This window comes from Bombina bombina, chromosome 1 (genome assembly GCF_027579735.1).
Source record: "Bombina bombina isolate aBomBom1 chromosome 1, aBomBom1.pri, whole genome shotgun sequence".
Lineage (NCBI taxonomy): Eukaryota > Metazoa > Chordata > Amphibia > Anura > Bombinatoridae > Bombina > Bombina bombina.
In genome coordinates this window covers 359,885,407-359,896,840 of record NC_069499.1, presented here as the reverse complement: position 1 = coordinate 359,896,840, position 11,434 = coordinate 359,885,407, and positions in this window count along the sequence as shown.

Below are 11,434 nucleotides of genomic sequence, written 5' to 3'. Positions count from 1 at the left end.
GCACACCGTGCGTGACCGTAACCTGAAGTAGACAGACACACGGAAATTAATATTGCCAGTATGGCAGGTACTGCTAGTGGTAGATTCGAACAATAGCATCACCTAGTGATGTTCTATCACGACACCAACACATTTCAGAAAGATTAGGAAATTTACTTTTCTATCTTCCAAATAAGGTAATACTGTACCCTTCTATATCCAATATCAATCATCTTTATCAGAAAAAAATAAAAGTGACCATAGTACTCTTAAAAACATGAAAGTAAACATCATCCACATTAGCAAAACTGTAAAAAAAACCCTCTCTCTTTAATATTCTACAGTGAATTTATGCATTGTCTAAATATCTTTAGACATTGCATAAAATGACTGGACTTTTATTATGTGCAGGTGAAAAGTATTCTAGATAAATCAAGCTGTAACTTATTCTCATAATGAAAACAGATAAAAATCTAAATCAGTGCTATTACAATCACCAAAATATGCTCTAAATTAGAGTAGCTAAAGGGATTTAAGTAAGTTTTCCAATAGTTGCATCTTAAAGGGACATGAAACCCAAATGTTTTCTTTCATGGTTTAGAAAGAACATGCCATTTTAAATAACTTTCCAATTAACTTCTATTATCTAATTTGCTTAATTATCTGGATATCCTTTATTGAAAAGCATATATAAATAGGATCAGTAGCTGCTGATTGGTGGATTCACATAGATGCCTCGTGTGGTTGGCTCACCCATGTGCATTGCTATTTCTTTAACAAAGGATATCAAAAGAATGAAGCAAATTAGATAAAAGTAAATTAGAATGTAGTTTAAAATTGTTTTCAATATCTGAATCATGAAAGATTTGTTGGGGTTTTATATTCATTTAAAGTTTACATTTTTAATGGGTGTTGCTGTGCTAAAAGATAAGACCCTTTTGTTTTATATTTGTGGGTGTGTTTCGGTCTACCCATGGAGCCGAGGGAGGTTTCATTATCAGTCATTGTTGAGCTCCTACCACTGACAATATGTGAACAAAACACACACTTCCTGTTAGTTTCAGTTTAAATAAAAATACATTTTTATATACATTTATATTTATTCTAAACATGTTTAAATTTTATTCTTTTATATGCATGGTATGAAGTTGATTTTAAATATAACAAAGTATTTTCTCTTAATACATATGACTTAATACCCCCAAATACAGAGAGTAGACACAAACTAATGCTATCCATATAATATATCATAACAGCTTTATAATAAGATTGTGTAAATATGCAGTCTGCTCAATGGAACTGACAGTATACACATCTAGTAATGCACTGATATCTACCTATATAAAACAATATGTAAATGCTCAGTAGGTATGTCCATTATTTTATGCTTCTGTATGTGCACAGATAATTATTATTTTATTTTAATCATCATAAAATAAGGCTTACTATGTTGTAGTTTTCCTCAATATAGTTACAAATCATCAAACTAGTTCTGCCTAATCTGTGAAATTTATACCAATTACATTGAAATGATAGAGTTTTTGTTAGTTCAACTTGCAGCCTTGCTGTACATTATATAGATCAGTATAAAATTAGAATTATTTTTTTTTTTTTTTTTTTTTAAATACATTTTTATTGAGGTTTAATACATACAATAATCATTAGGCAATACTTTGCATGACATGTAAATACAGGAAAAAGAAATCATATAAATGGCACAAAAGACAGGAAAAAGCATTAACTAGCACAGAATCTTGATTTACAGTCAAGGCTAGAAAGGAATATAAATGTCATTTAGTAATGCAATGAAACAAACCAATGAGAACATTCCCAACCTCATGTTTTCTGTTATAGGGAGCTCCCCTTAGGATATAATAGCAAATTAAATATAACGTTTACCCCCAATGGATTATAGAGGCCACTCTTGGACCCCCAACACTATCAATGTGGCACAAAGGGGGATAATGGGGAGGAAAGAAAAATAAAAAATAAAAAAAAAGATACTGGGTCACTCTTGGACCCAAAGTGTGGATTAGAATAGTGATGAACCAACATTTAAACATAGTGGATTGCTAAAACAAGTACCAGTTGCTATCAGGCCATAAGTAAGCTAGGTACTTATTGTTTCACAAGTAATTCTTATGACTAGATCGATATTATCGTCTAGTGGAAAGACATATTACCCAGGCAGTACGGCATACTCACAGTGAGTGCTATTATAAAACTAGTCACACAAATTTTACCCAAAAGGAGGGGAATTCTTAGCTGACCCCTATTGGGGGGCGCTCTATAATATAAGAAAGAGAGCTATAGATTAGAGTGTCTTTTGCCTTTTAAGGGTACATTTGCAGCAAATATCCTAGCTGTAACTGTTGAAATGTACTAGTGGAAAATATAGTGAGCTAAATCTAGGTAATAAATAGGTGAACATGCTAGTAGCTAAATATAGACCTGAACATAAAAGCAAGCATTAGTAATAGACATTCAAAATTCTACTAAAAGGCCACCTTATCTGTGTCAGATATATTGAGCATACATTAAGCAGAACATAGGTGATAAATGTTCATGCAGTGTCTGAAAAGTTCTCGCATCTTAAAGCGTCGTTAGTCACAGTCCACTCATGAGAGCGAGTCCCAGTGCTGGATAGGGCAACCAAGGTAGCATAGATTTGGGTCACCCAGGGCAAAAGTCTAATATGAAGTGGGACTTAGTTATCTAGAGCTGACACATCATCCCTCAGGTTCATATACAGGCAGACCCAAGCCCCACACAATGAAAACAGAGGTGTACCTTTTCCTTTCCCCGTGTGCGCCCCGTGACAGAGTATGGACGCTACTGCATGGGATCATGTCCAAATGCCCCCAGGATCAAAAGTCCAGCAGGGGAAAGAAATGTGTATACTGGGCAATGGCTGGCAGAAAGTTCCCTGAGATTTACCCCATCTTGGCGGTCTGACCCTCAGTCTCGCTGTTTCCATAGACATGCGGCAATGTGCCGTGGGGGCTTTCACCAATGCGGCCCAAACTTCCAGGTTAGTGTAGGTCGGCTGAGTCTCAAATTGCTTCAGTGCCTCCGCCGACACTTTACATCCGTGATACCCATGGCGCACCTCGCTGATGTCCTCCACGCCGCAGGAGAGGTGAGTCATGTCCGAATACAAGGTTACAATTTTTACTTCCCCAATGACAGTGACTGTTCCTGCCTTAGCTGTCTGTCGCTGTCTGGAGGTTTGCGGTTGCATCTCGGTCACTACCGGGATGTCAGGTGGGTCTTTTATTGCTGCTAGGGGGGTTTTAATAGGAAGGCTTAGAAGTGGTATTGCCTTCTCCAGGGCTTGAACTTGAGATACCTGGTCTGTAGCGCTATGGCCAGGCCCCTGATAATCGGCGGCGTCTTCCACTTGCCCTGCAGGAGCTACTGATATGGTACGACAGTGAGCACTGCCAACCTGTCTGGCCAACACACGGAGGCTTTCACATTCAGTTGCCCAGGCCCGCTGTATCCTCATATGGTGGTTCTGTAGAAGCTTTGTCACGGCTGAAAGGATTATTTCGGCATCAGTCGCCATCTTTAGCCGGTATGCGCTGAACAAGGAGGCTCTAAGATTTCCTGCTAGTTAGCCTCAATAACAGTGATGGTACTATATAGTCATAAGGAATGTTGGTATTACAGGGAGAAAAAAAGAAAGTCAGTGTCTTTGAGATAGAAAAGATCAGCTTTAGCAGTTATGCAGTAAACAGCCGCCAACAGGGGGCTGCGCGACAGTGAATTCCCGTGTGGGAGTCACTGGGGGGTTTTGAGAAGGCCTCAGCCTTGAAATAGCTCCGGTAACAGTAGGTGCTGCACGATCCTAGGAAGGGAGGCATCAAATGAAAGATTAACTTTTCAAAGTCTTGCTTCCAACAATTTAAAGCCCAAATACTGGCTATATCTTTCAATATTCTGTAGTTTCAGCAGGAAGGTGTGAGCAGCAAACAGTTTTGCGTCCAGAGATGGCCGCCGCCCGGAAGTTCCCCCGAATTATTTGTTTTTTGTTGCACTTTTTCTCAAATATATAGGGTGCCGAAAAAAGCAGAATACCACAGAATTTGGCCATTTTTGAGCTTCGTTTCACCAAAAATCAAGTCCCAAATAATGCACATGTCTAGTGCACAGTTATATCAACATAATTTGTCAAAATGCTGATCATATGTATTTTTGAAATGTCAAAATCCTATAGTACTCTTCATTCATGACTTTTAGGACAACATATGTAAGACTGTCTTCGAGCTGCTATGCTAAAAATGGAGTAAGTTACTCAAATCACAAGATCAAAAGCTTAATGCATAGAAACATACGGCTAGATGTAGAGTTTTGTCGGTAACGACCCGCGTAGCTAACGCTAGCTTTTTTCTGGCCGCACCTTTAAAATTACTCTGGTATTGAGAGTCCACAGAATGGCTACGTTAGGCTCCAAAAAAGGAGCGTAGAGCATATTTAACGCCACTGCAACTCTCGATACCAGAGTTGTTTACGGAAGCGGCCAGCTTCAAAAACGTGCTCGTGCACGATTCCCCCATAGGAAACAATGGGGCTGTTTGAGCTGAAAAAAAATCTAACACCTGCAAAAAAGCCGCGTTCAGCTCCTAACGCAGCCCCATTGTTTGCTATGGGGAAACACTTCCTACGTCTGCACCTAACACTCTAACATGTACCCCGAGTCTAAACACCCCTAACCTTACACTTATTAACCCCTATTCTGCCGCCCCCGCTATCACTGACCCCTGTAAATTATTTTTAGCCCCTAATCTGCCGCTCCGTAAACCGCCGCTACTTACATTATCCCTATGTACCCCTAATCTGCTGCCCCTAACACCGCCGACCCCTATATTATATTTATTAACCCATAATCTGCCCCCCACAACGTCGCCTCCACCTGCCTACACATATTAACCCCTAATCTGCCGAGCGGACCACACCGCTCTTATTATAAAGTTATTAACCCCTAATCCGCCTCACTAACCCTATAATAAATAGTATTAACCCCTAATCTGCCCTCCCTAACATCGCCGACACCTAACTTCAAACATTAACCCCTAATCTGCCGACTGAAGCTCACCGCTATTCTAATAAATGTATTAACCCCTAAAGCTAAGTCTAACCCTAACACTAACACCCCCCTAAGTTAAATATAATTTACATCTAACGAAATTAATTAACTCTTATTAAATAAATTATTCCTATTTAAAGCTAAATACTTACCTGTAAAATAAATCCTAATATAGCTACAATATAAATTATATTTATATTATAGCTATTTTAGGATTTATATTTATTTTACAGGTAACTTTGTATTTATTTTAACCAGGTACAATAGCTAAAATAGTTAAAATAATTACAAAATTACCTGTAAAATAAATCCTAACCTAAGTTACAATTAAACCTAACACTACACTATCAATAAATTAATTAAATAAAATACCTACAATTACCTAAAATTAAACCTAACACTACACTATCAATACATTAATTAAATACAATATCTACAAATAAATACAATGAAATAAACTAACTAAAGTACAAAAAATAAAAAAGAACTAAGTTACAAAAAATAAAAAAATATTTACAAACATCAGAAAAATATTACAACAATTTTAAACTAATTACACCTACTCTAAGCCCCCTAATAAAATAACAAAGACCCCAAAAATAAAAAAAAATGCCCTACCCTATTCTAAATTACTAAAGTTCAAAGCTCTTTTACCTTACCAGCCCTGAACAGGGCCCTTTGCGGGGCATGCCCCAAAGAATTCAGCTCTTTTGCCTGTAAAAAAACACATACAATACCCCCCCCCCAACATTACAACCCACCACCCACCTACCCCTAATTCTGAATCAGCCAATCAGAATCAAGTTCAATCCGATTGGCTGATCCGATCAGCCAATTGGATTGAACTTGATTCTGATTGGCTGATTCCATCAGCCAATCAGAATATTCCTACCTTAATTCCGATTGGCTGATAGAATCCTATCAGCCAATCGGAATTCGAGGGACGCCATCTTGGATGACGTCATTTAAAGGAACCGTCATTCGGCGAGTAGGCTTCGGGAGAAGAGGATGTTCCGCGTCGGATGGAAGATGATGGCTCCCGAAGAAAGAAGATTGAAGATGCCGTTGATAGAAGACTTCAGCCGGATCATGGACCTCTTCAGCTCCCGCTTGGATGAAGACTTCAGCTGGATCATGGACCTCTTCAGCCCCCTACTTGGGCTTGGATCAGGACATCGGAGGAGCTCTTCTGGATCGATCGGTGAACCTGGTATGGTGAAGATAAGGTAGGAAGATCTTCAGGGGCTTAGTGTTAGGTTTATTTAAGGGGGTTTGGGTTAGATTAGGGGTATGTGGGTGGTGGGTTGTAATGTTGGGGGGGGGTATTGTATGTTTTTTTTTACAGGCAAAAGAGCTGAATTTCTTGGGGCATGCCCCGCAAAGGGCCCTGTTCAGGGCTGGTAAGGTAAAATAGCTTTGAACTTTAGTAATTTAGAATAGGGTAGGGCATTTTTTTATTTTGGGGGGCTTTGTTATTTTATTAGGGGGCTTAGAGTAGGTGTAATTAGTTTAAAATTGTTGTAATATTTTTCTAATGTTTGTAAATATTTTTTTATTGTAACTTAGTTCTTTTATTTTTTGTACTTTAGTTAGTTTATTTCATTGTATTTATTTGTAGGAATTGTATTTAATTTATTTATTGATAGTGTAGTGTTAGGTTTAATTGTAGATAATTATAAGTATTTTATTTAATTTATTTATTGATAGTGTAGTGTTAGGTTTAATTTTAACTTAGGTTAGGATTTATTTTACAGGTAAATTTGTAATTATTTTAACTATTTTAGCTATTAAATAGTTCTTAACTATTTAATAGCTATTGTACCTGGTTAAAATAAATACAAAGTTACCTGTAAAATAAATATTAATCCTAAAATAGCTATAATATAATTATAATTTATATTGTAGCTATATTAGGATTTATTTTACAGGTAAGTATTTAGCTTTAAATAGGAATAATTTATTTAATAAGAGTTAATTAATTTCGTTAGATTAAAATTATATTTAATTTAGGGGGGTGTTAGGGTTAGACTTAGCTTTAGGGGTTAATACATTTATTAGAATAGCGGTGAGCTCCAGTCGGCAGATTAGGGGTTAATAATTGAAGTTAGGTGTCGGCGACGTTAGGGAGGGCAGATTAGGGGTTAATACTATTTATTATAGGGTTATTGAGGCGGGAGTGAGGCGGATTAGGGGTTAATAACTTTATTATAGTAGCGGTGCGGTCCGCTCGGCAGATTAGGGGTTAATAAGTGTAGGCAGGTGGAGGCGACGTTGAGGGGGGCAGATTAGGGGTTAATAAATATAATATAGGGGTCGGCGGTGTTAGGGGCAGCAGATTAGGGGTACATAAGTATAACGTAGGTGGCGGTCGGCAGATTAGGGGTTAATTATTGTAGGTAGCTGGCGGCGACGTTGTGGGGGGCAGGTTAGGGGTTAATAAATATAATATAGGGGTTGGCGGTGTTAGGGGCAGCAGATTAGGGGTACATAAGTATAACGTAGGTGGCGGTCGGCAGATTAGGGGTTAAAAAAATTTAATCGAGTGGCGGCGATGTGGGGGGGGGCTCGGTTTAGGGGTACATAGGTAGTTTATGGGTGTTAGTGTACTTTAGAGTACAGTCGTTAAGAGCTTTATGAACCGGCGTTAGCCCAGAAAACTCTTAACTACTGACTTTTTTCTGCGGCTGGAGTTTTGTCGTTAGAATTCTAACGCTCACTTCAGACACGACTCTAAATACTGGAGTTAGAAAGATCCCATTGAAAAGATAGGATACGCAATTGACGTAAGGGGATCTGCGGTATGGAAAAGTCGCGGCTGAAAAGTGAGCGTTAGACCCTTTTTTGAATGACTCCAAATACCGGCGGTAGCCTAAAACCAGCGTTAGGAGCCTCTAACGCTGGTTTTCACGGCTACCGCCAAACTCCAAATCTAGGCCATAGAATTTGAGGGTAGATAAGAACCCAGAAGGCCCATCAAGTCTGCCCATATTACATGTTACTTTTTTCTTAGGATAGCCTTATGGATGTCCCAGGCATTTTTTTGAATTCCTTTACAGTCTTTGTATTTACCGCCTCAATTGTAAGCTTATTTCATGAATCCACCACAATTTCGGTAAAGAAAATGCTTCCTCACATTTGGCCTGAATCTGCTACCCTGTAACTAAGGGATACTAAACCCATTTTTTTTCTTTCATGATTCAGATAGAGCACGCAATTTTAAGCAACTTTCTAATTTACTCCTATTATCAATTCTTCATTCTCTTGCTATCTTTATTTGGAAAAGCAGGAATCTAAGTTTAGGAGACGGCCCATTTATGGTTCAGAACCCTGGGTAGCGCTTGCTGATTGGTGGCTACATTCAAGTGATTGGTGAACATTCCTGCTCTCTTCTTTTGAAAAAACAAACAAACAAAAACATATAATAAGCTGGCTTTAACCCTTTCGTGACAGGGTTATAAAGTCTACATCGGAACAACGTTCCGATGTAGACAAATTGAAATCACGTGATCGTGCAAACGATCGCGAGATTTCAATTATGGGATCAGGTCTGGGGGGCGTCCCTATGATGAAATCCTTCAAGCGCAGTAGGCTTCAGGACAGCCGTTGGCTATGACGTTGAATTCCATCATAACGGCTTTAGAGCCCAACGCCATTGTGACGGAATACAACGGCATAACGGTGGCAAAAGGTTAATCAACATAGTAACCATACTATACTGACTAATTTAATATTTTTCATCTGTTGTTGTTGTTATTATTATTATTAATAATAATGATAATTAGAGGCAATAACATTCTAGTCATCTTTAAATAAAAGATCCACAGTGAATGCTAATCAGCTATTCTAAATCTTCAATATTTATTAAATTGTTAAGGAACTCTTTAAACATTGATTCCCCATTGGCTTCTCAAGCCATGGAGTCAGGGAGCTAGGACTAAAATATTTGTTAGGGCACTTTATTTTTTGGATTCTTCGATGTACCTCCATATATAAAATAATTATTATGCTTCTTAAAAAATATGTTTGACTCTTCAGTATTCTGGGTGGCTCTTATATTTAAAATACATTTGACAAACTTTGGCCTAGATTTGGAGTTTGGCGTTAGCCGTGAAAACCAGCGTTAGAGGCTCCTAACGCTGGTTTTAGGCTACCTCCGGTATTTGGAGTCACTCAAAATAGGGTCTAACGCTCGCTTTTCAGCCGCGACTTTTCCATACCGCAGATCCCCTTACGTAAATTGCGTATCCTATCTTTTCAATGGGATTTTTCTAACTCCGGTATTTAGAGCCGTGTCTGAAGTGAGCGTTAGACATCTAACGACAAAACTCCAGCCGCAGGAAAAAAGTCAGTAGTTAAGAGCTTTTTCAGGGCTAACGCCGGTTTATAAAGCTCTTAACTACTGTTCTCTAAAGTACACTAACACCCATAAACTACCTATGTACCCCTAAACCGAGGTCCCCCCACATCGCCGACACTCTATTTAATTTTTTTAACCCCTAATCTGCCGACCGCCACCTACGTTATACTTATGTACCCCTAATCTGCTGCCCCTAACACCGCCGACCCCTATATTATATTTATTAACCCCTAATCTGCCCCCCACAACGTCGCCGCCAGCTACCTACACTTATTAACCCCTAATCTGCCGACCGCAAAGCGCCGCCACCTACGTTATCCTTATGTACCCCTAATCTGCTGCCCCTAACACCGCTGACCCCTATATTATATTTATTAACCCCTAATCTGCCCCCCTCCACGTCGCCTCCACCTGCCTACACTTATTAACCCCTAATCTGCCGAGCGGACCGCACCGCTACTATAATAAAGTTATTAACCCCTAATCCGCCTCACTAACCCTATAATAAATAGTATTAACCCCTAATCTGCCCTCCCTAACATCGCCGACACCTAACTTCAATTATTAACCCCTAATCTGCCGACTGGAGCTCACCGCTATTCTAATAAATGTATTAACCCCTAAAGCTAAGTCTAACCCTAACACTAACACCCCCCTAAGTTAAATATAATTTACATCTAACGAAATTAATTATCTCTTATTAAATAAATTATTCCTATTTAAAGCTAAATACTTACCTGTAAAATAAATCCTAATATAGCTACAATATAAATTATAATTATATTATAGCTATTTTAGGATTAATATTTATTTTACAGGCAACTTTGTAATTATTTTAATCATGTACAATAGCTATTAAATAGTTAATAACTATTTAATAGTTACCTAGTTAAAATAATTACAAAATTACCTGTAAAATAAATCCTAACCTAAGTTACAATTAAACCTAACACTACACTATCAATAAATAAATTAAATACAATTCCTACAAATAACTACAATGAAATAAACTAACTAAAGTACAAAAAATAAAAAAGAACTAAGTTACAAAAAAATAAAAAAATATTTACAAACATAAGAAAAATATTACAACAATTTTAAACTAATTACACCTACTCTAAGCCCCCTAATAAAATAACAAAGCCCCCCAAAATAAAAAAATGCCCTACCCTATTCTAAATTACTAAAGTTCAAAGCTCTTTTACCTTACCAGCCCTGAACAGGGCCCTTTGCGGGGCATGCCCCAAGATGTTCAGCTCTTTTGCCTGTAAAAAAAACCATACAATACCCCCCCCCAACATTACAACCCACCACCCACATACCCCTAATCTAACCCAAACCCCCCTTAAATAAACCTAACACTAAGCCCCTGAAGATCATCCTACCTTGTCTTCACCTCACCAGGTATCACCTATCCGTCCTGGCTCCAAAATCTTCATCCAACCCAAGCGGGGGCTGGCGATCCATCATCCGGTGGCTGAAGAGGTCCAGAAGAGGCTCCATAGTCTTCATCCTATCCGGGAAGAAGAGGCGATCCGGACCGGCAACCATCTTGATCCATGCGGCATCTTCTATCTTCATCCGATGACGACCGGCTCCATCCTGAAGACCTCCACCGCGGACCCATCTTCTTCCAGCGACGTCCAACTGAAGAATGACGGTTCCTTTAAGGGACGTCATCCAAGATGGCGTCCCTCGAATTCTGATTGGCTGATAGGATTCTATCAGCCAATCGGAATTAAGGTAGGAATATTCTGATTGGCTGATGGAATCAGCCAATCAGAATCAAGTTCAATCCGATTGGCTGATCCAATCAGCCAATCAGATTGAGCTCGCATTCTATTGGCTGATCGGAACAGCCAATAGAATGCAAGCTCAATCTGATTGGCTGATTGGATCAGCCAATCGGATTGAACTTGATTCTGATTGGCTGAATCCATCAGCCAATCAGAATATTCCTACCTTAATTCCGATTGGCTGATAGAATCAGCCAATCGGAATTCGAGGGA